This window comes from Clupea harengus, chromosome 7 (assembly GCF_900700415.2).
Source record: "Clupea harengus chromosome 7, Ch_v2.0.2, whole genome shotgun sequence".
In the NCBI taxonomy this organism is placed as follows: domain Eukaryota; kingdom Metazoa; phylum Chordata; class Actinopteri; order Clupeiformes; family Clupeidae; genus Clupea; species Clupea harengus.
In genome coordinates this window covers 9928142-9935222 of record NC_045158.1, presented here as the reverse complement: position 1 = coordinate 9935222, position 7081 = coordinate 9928142, and the positions used below count along the sequence as shown (strand labels likewise).

The 7081-nt window shown below is 41.1% G+C and overlaps 1 protein-coding gene across 2 annotated transcripts in view; it reads left to right on the top strand.

Moving 5' to 3' along the window:
• The window catches only part of zmat4a (zinc finger, matrin-type 4a), a 90705-nt gene extending 89667 nt beyond the window's left edge, over positions 1-1038 (top strand). For both annotated transcript variants that reach the window (XM_012815807.3, XM_031570442.2), the window contains one exon: positions 1-1038. This exon is cut by the window's left edge and continues 1285 nt beyond it. The gene's annotated coding sequence lies outside the window, so the exon portion shown is untranslated.
• Positions 1039-7081: the final 6043 nt, after the last annotated feature.

Sequence of the window (7081 nt, the reverse complement as noted above, 5' to 3'; positions counted from 1 at the left end):
TTTTTTTCAATGCCTCTGCAAGTGTTATATCTGTAAAAAAAGAGAGTTAGCAGAAAATGCATTTGTCAAACACATAGTCTTTAAAGCCACCACTGTAAAACCAACGTCTTTTACTACAAAGTCAAGGCACACGGAGCAAAAAGTGAAACTATTAATCGTTGTTTTAATAGGCATTTGTATGTGAAGAGAATTATCAGAGTATTTATGTTTGCAAATGAAGATATATACTGTACTTAGAGGATACATTTATTTATTTTGCTGGATTCACATAAAAGTTACAGGTAGCAACTGCCTTTTCATGTGTACTATATTTGAAGTATGGTGTGATTTTAATTCTGATTTATTTATTTGTTTCTATGTTTGGGAAGATATCACACACACACATTACTATGATGGGCATTGTCTTTTTACCATTTTCTCTTCCCTAGCTTTAAAGGACTAATTTTCTTAAGCATCAACCTGACGTGTTTATAGGGAACAGAGAGTGAGATTCACCTACAGTTTATAGGCAACATTCATCTACCGTTCATCTACAGCCATCCATTCCCATCCGTGATCCACTGAAAACCATCTGAACAACCCAGAACCAGGGACCTTTTCTGATGGCCTCAGTCAAAAACTCAATGTATATACTGTTTTTAAAAAGTACTCGAAGTGCACGAATCAGTTTGTTGATGTACTGCAACTGTCAATTCAGTGTATGACTTTTACTACCTGAAGGGGCCAAATTCGAAGAGGTGGATTCTCACACAAATGTATATGTACTGGCCAGGCAAAACACAGAAAGAAAGAAAAAAAAAGATGAATTCACATGTGTCTCACATTTCTAGTGACCTTATTTCATGTTGTGGCGCATTTTTGCTGTGGCTTGGCCAGGATTTTTTTTGTTTTTTTGTTTGTCTTGGCATCGCATTAGAACTAGGGACTTTCTCCATTGACACAGAGGAAGACCATCCCTCCTGCCACCCTCCCCTCTTCTTTGTGCTCTGGGTTATGTCTAATGTGTCCTCTGGAAAAATAAAAGACATTTGCAACCCGCCTTTTTGTCACTTGCAGCGTTTTCTCTTGTGCTGACAGAACCTGCTGCCTTCCAAAACGACTATATTACATGTCCTTTCAGAGTCTGTTTTAATGCCTCTCGATCACTACTGAATGTGAAGCTAGTCAAAGTCTGGCCTTAGTCCTGAACAGGTGGAGCCCAAAGGCAACATCAGTGTCCTGCTACACTAAAACATTGATCCCCCCTCACTGACAAAAAGAGAGCAGGGATCCCATCATGCTCTTGTGGTAGAAGGCGAAAGTACGTGACAGAGCAGCACCACTTAAAAAGTGCACCTCCCACGGTCCCCCCAGACGTCAAGGAGCTATTTATTTGATAATGAACTTCTCTAATGAAATTTTCTCGAACCGCACGGCTTTCTGCATCCTGACCCATCGAGATAGATCGTTCTAATTAACTGATCTCGACGACGGCACTTCGTCGGGAGGGCAAAGTCATTAATTCACTCGTCTCAAATTTAAATAATGGAATGGAAGTGGGCAATGGGCGTTTAAATGGGATTTCTCAAGTGTGGGAGTGGACGTGTGATGGAGCGCATGTGTGCATTGCGTGAGCCTTGATTGATCTTAAAGGGGTCATTGAAGAGTAATAAGAGGGTTTTTTTTCTTTAAGTATACTCATGGGCAGATATATAATGCAAGTCAAACTCATCAATTATTGTTCAATTTTCAGCCAGTGACATGTTCATGAACTCAAATAATAAACACAAGATGTAGAGTTCCGATAACAATATGGCCCCCTCTGTTAGTGCAAAAAAGCCATCCATGTTTCTCACCACTCACTGAGAGAAGGAAAGGGGGTTTCAGTAAAGGTACGTCTGGTTGCACCATCTGACGCAAAGGCCTACTTTAGCTGATGCCTTCGTTTCTCTGCATTTACACCCATGTCTTATGCATGGATTTCATCATTATCTAGATCTTGCTTGGATGGTCTGTTGCAATCAAATTTAGTTATCTGATTGAAATATTTAATATTTAATGCTCACAAATTACTGCTGTTAAAGCGCCTCCTCATCCAAGATGTCGGTTAGAGAGCAAAACTAATTTTCACTTGTTTTGTAATATTTCACACACGTAGCAGTAGTGCCTAATACACAATAGTGCCTCAAATGCTGTATATTTTTCAACATGGGACTACTGACTGATTTAGATAAGCTTCAACATATTGTTACAACATGTATGTATGGTTTGTCAGCAGGGCCATATCTGGTTGGATTTGTGCTTCTAAGCAGCCCTTAAGATAAATGGGGTAACCTTTTAACCTAACTTCTACGCAGAAAGTTCATGTTTATTTACGAGAAACCGAGGAGAAACTGCAGCATAATGAGAGAAGTGTGCCCATGACGATAAACTCCGACCTTGAGACGATAACCGTGTGGGTGAACGCCGTGCTAGAATGATTAAACACACTGTGGACACGCCATGGGCAAATGACTCCTCCAACCACACAGCTCAGTATCTCATTGTTTCTGGAGCTGTTTGTTTTGCCAAGATGGTGCAGCGTGAAGATCGCCTTGCACGTTTCCCCCCTCCTTTTGTGTACAAACACGGCATGGAGACAAAGGCCGTAGGCTGGAAGTGTGAACATCAGAGACGTGGGTCGGGGGGGGGGGGGGGGGTTCTTGCCCATACAGAGCCCTCTCTGGGACGATGAATCAGTAAGTTATCTGAGGGTTTGGTTTTTTTTTGGGGGGGGGGGGGGGGATCTCACCACACGCCTCCTCATGCAGCTCTTGAATCTCTCTCACCAGGAGATGAAAGGGGAGAGAGGACAATTTTGTTGACTGAGGAGGGAAAACATGTAAACACTAGAAGGGGGAAAGTCCAGTAGCTTTATCTCGAATTCCTGGAAGTGTTCAGAAGTGCATAGTAAATCCAACTGAAGCCCATAAAGATGCTGTCATCCATAACATCTAAGTAAGAGGTATAATTAAGGCTTTTTCTCCAGGACAGGAGGAATTATAGAGCACATTTGAAAAAGCCAGGCAGAGCTTCCTGATGAAAGCAAATTTCTCTAATACTACAGTCCCAGCATGTATTTTCCATTTTGGTTGGGATGTTGTAACGCGAAATACATAATAAAGGCACTCTGGAAAACACTGAATAAATGAAATATTCATCATCCCTGTGTGATTCAAGAGGGCTACTCGGACTTCTGGCTTTGAACAGACGAAAGGGATGAATGATAATTTATTCGGGTAAGAGAGCGTTATCCATCAAAACATGTGCTGTCGTATCCGCTTTTTGAAGATGTGTTTTTTTACTTTCTGCTGAACTTAAAGTCACCCCCTGCAGTTGCTGCAGGGTCATGCTACACTGTGAACAGGCTTATTTGAGGGTGTTATTGTAAGTGCATTAAAATCTTCCAAGTGTCAAGGTGCTCTCTTTGAATGGGTAGTTTTACACAAAGCCAATACAGCTTTGGGAGTTTGTGCAGGCGAAGCACAGAATAGACAGTCAAGATGAACTAGAACTAGCATTAAATATGACAAAATCACGAGCAGAAAGAGAGAAGTGTGCCCACGACAGAGGTCAAGACAGTTCCAATATATCAAAAGTTTTCTTCCATCCTTTCATAAATTCCTAATCTGAAAAGATGCATATACATTATGTATCTAACATATAGAGTCGATTTTTTTTCCATAGCAACAGACATGTGGTATAGATGCTAATTGGTGTCTAACCAAACTAGTGGCATGTGCAGTGGCAGACGCTCTGTGCCATAAGGGTTAGTTATATTGCCAAAGGGAGCACTCATGGACAGGGTTGAGGACAACACATACACTCTAGAGCGGGGTGCCATCATAAAAACAGTGCTGCTGAATATGAGCTCTTATAGCAAGTTGATGGACTATGGACCTCAACACTAAAGGCTAAACCCCCAGAGATAACAAATACTGAAGAGAATCCATGTCTTCAAAGTTGTTTTTGTCAAAATGAATATTAAGGTGAGATGAACTAAAGAAGGCAAGGATATGCTAAAGAATGTAGAAAGGATTGATCGAGCGCAGTGAATTATACTGTAGGTCTCTACTGTAGGTCAATGGATCGGTCTCAGTTACCAGCTATAGGCATTACATGCACCTCATTATGCACATTGCAAAAGAAATGCCACGGAGGTCAGTCAGTCAGATTGACATGTTACTTTATATATCTTTAACTGTGCCAGAGAAAAAGAGCTCAGCTTGGGGAAACATTTTGTATAAAAATATGACAGTTAGTGATGAATATGAATATGTGGGCTCTTGACCAGATTTCTTTTTCTTTTTTAAAAACATTCTATCGCATTATCTGTTACTCACCCTCCTTGTGAAATGCATCAACTGGGGAAAAGAGATCTACTGTTTTCGGTGCGTGTGAAGTGTGACCGCCCATGGCTAGATGTTTTATGTTCAAGACACCTAGAAATACAGGTTACATGAGATGCTGGAGCACAATTTAGCTACATGTAAATGCACCTCTCATTTAATGGCACAATGCCAGCGATAAAACACAGGTATGCTAATTTTTATATACCATGTTGCTGCTTTAGACAGGCAAATGAGGGCTAGACACAGATTCACAAGGGGTCAGTCAGTCCGTGTATAAGAACAGTACTATTTCTATCTCCAGTCTGTGAACTTGGTGGTGTTGCCCAAATAGCAGAAAGCACAAGAATGACACATTTATTGAGAGGTTGTGGTGTTCTTTTCCTTTTTAGGACACGATACCCCCAGTAGTCCCTTTCCGATAGAGGCTGTTTACAAAGTGGGTTTGTTTAATGGTGTTTGAGAAGTGGAGAAAGTGTTTACCAGAAGAACCTTGGCGGCTACTCGTCATGTCAAGTCTTAATGAATTGAAAACATAACAGGGGGGATGAATTTTCATTTAAGTCCTCTGTAAGCGGAGGTGACGTCTTACTCACTGAAAATATTAAGTTAGAATCCATTTTCATGGCGCATCAATTAGAGACTTTTGCTTCCAAATCTCCTCAGGCGCATATGTAGTCTAAATTTCTCCAAGTAAATGTCTAGCTTTGGTCTCATTATTCAGGAGTATTTCACAGATTACACAGGTAGAATTATGGAGCTGTGTATAAACACTCACACACACGCACACACACACACACACTCGTTCATGTATAGTAAACATAAAAATAGACTCACACAATCTTCACTAGATATGCTAAACATTTGGCACAGGAGAAAGCTGCCTACTGGGATATTCTTTATTCAGAGCCTTCTCGTGCACCACAGTTAGTCGGGATTCTGTTCTCCCAACCGCTCCTAATGTGGCACAAGATTCCTGATGAGATCCGCGCAAATACATCCTCTGACAGACTGCAGAACTAACCCTGTAGCGGCGCGGCGTTCAAAAGCATATGTTTTTAGCATGCAACACGCGTGCACATTAAGGCAGCCTGCGATCAAAATGTCAAGTGTGCGAGCTGAAGCTCCTCACCAGCTTTTCACCTTGGAATACCAGAGTGTGTGTGTGTGTGTGTGTGTGTGTGTGTGTGTGTGTATGCGTACCCTAGTACCACGGTATCCTGTTTACCAAAAAGACTATGAGACAAGCACAAAGCCTTCTCTTCCTTTCCCTTCCCTCCCGTGAGTCATGCTCAGCCCCTGGAGTGACGAGAGAGGAGAATAGATTAGTGCCTGTCCTTTTCACTTTGCTCATGCACGCTTTGATGGCCGGATTCTGCCCTGGTAGGCATTAGGGTTGTCAAGGTGTATCTATCTAGACATCGAAGTGTGAGGGTTGTTGTATATATATATATATATATATATATATATATATATATATATTGAGAATATATATATACATATTCTCAAAATATATAATATATTTGGTCTTCTAAACAAGTACTCCCTTGTCTTTGGCCTGTGCTGTGCTAGTATGCCTGGTTGTCACTACTGATTAGAGCAGTAATGGGAAAGCCCGCAAGTCAGAGGCTAAACTGGAGCAATGCTTCTGTGGCTGGCGTGCCACTCAACATCACACACACTGCACCAGAGCCAGGCCCGCTGACCCATGGCCTGGGGGTCACTATTCCTGGAAAGGGTTCTAAATTTAAGCCCCGGCCCCCCCGAAGGCCTTCTGACAAAATGCTGCATACTTCCTTCATTAACACCAGCGCTGTGTGGAATGGGAATATTTAATTGGTCAGAACCAATCATATAATGACTTTCGGTGATATTTAAACAAGCGTCATTAGTTTTATTGAACTGCCTAATGCTTTTGTTTTGTCAGTTTTGCCATTATAAATGCATTGCAGAGGGCATGGTTAGTCTAACTCTTTATATAACATGTGGTTGCTTGAGCCAGTCTAGATTAATCAGCTAGTATTTTCAGTTTAAAGGTTTATTACTTTAATACAGGGGTTCTCAAACTTTTGCAAGCTGGGCCCCCCCAAAGCTGGTTAGGGGTAGTTGGGGCCCCCCCATCCACCCGCGGCCCGCCGCCACCGCCCTCAACTACACCACCATATATAGATAGATAGATAGATAGTGTATTGTTATTGATAGGCCTGACATGTCAAGGTTAGGCTATTGTTATTGTTAGGCCCATACAGACAATTATTATAACTATTTATTTTTATTATTGTTATTATTATTATCAGTAATAGTAGGTATTATTATAATTAATGATTATCGACCAATTATTATTATTGTATTATTATTATTATCATAATAATAATAAGTGGTATTATTGCTATCATTAGGATACTGTTATTATTATGGGCCTCTTGTGATCTTTACAAAAAAAAGAATGACGAAAGAGGGGAGATGCTTAAGTCTACTGTCACTCTTCAGCTGCTCTTTCATGTCTAGTGACAGCTCATCTGCTGAGCAGAGAAATGGATCCCGAACTCAGGCGAATGAACGGTAGTCCTCTTTGAAATAGGACCCAAACTGATTTCTGATATTCGGCGTGATACAGTGTAATTTGACATAGGAGCTAAACTCAGCACAATACCTATCATTATTCTAAACGTGTTGCGTGGCCGGCAAAATCAGTGTTTCGGCAATTGTATGGG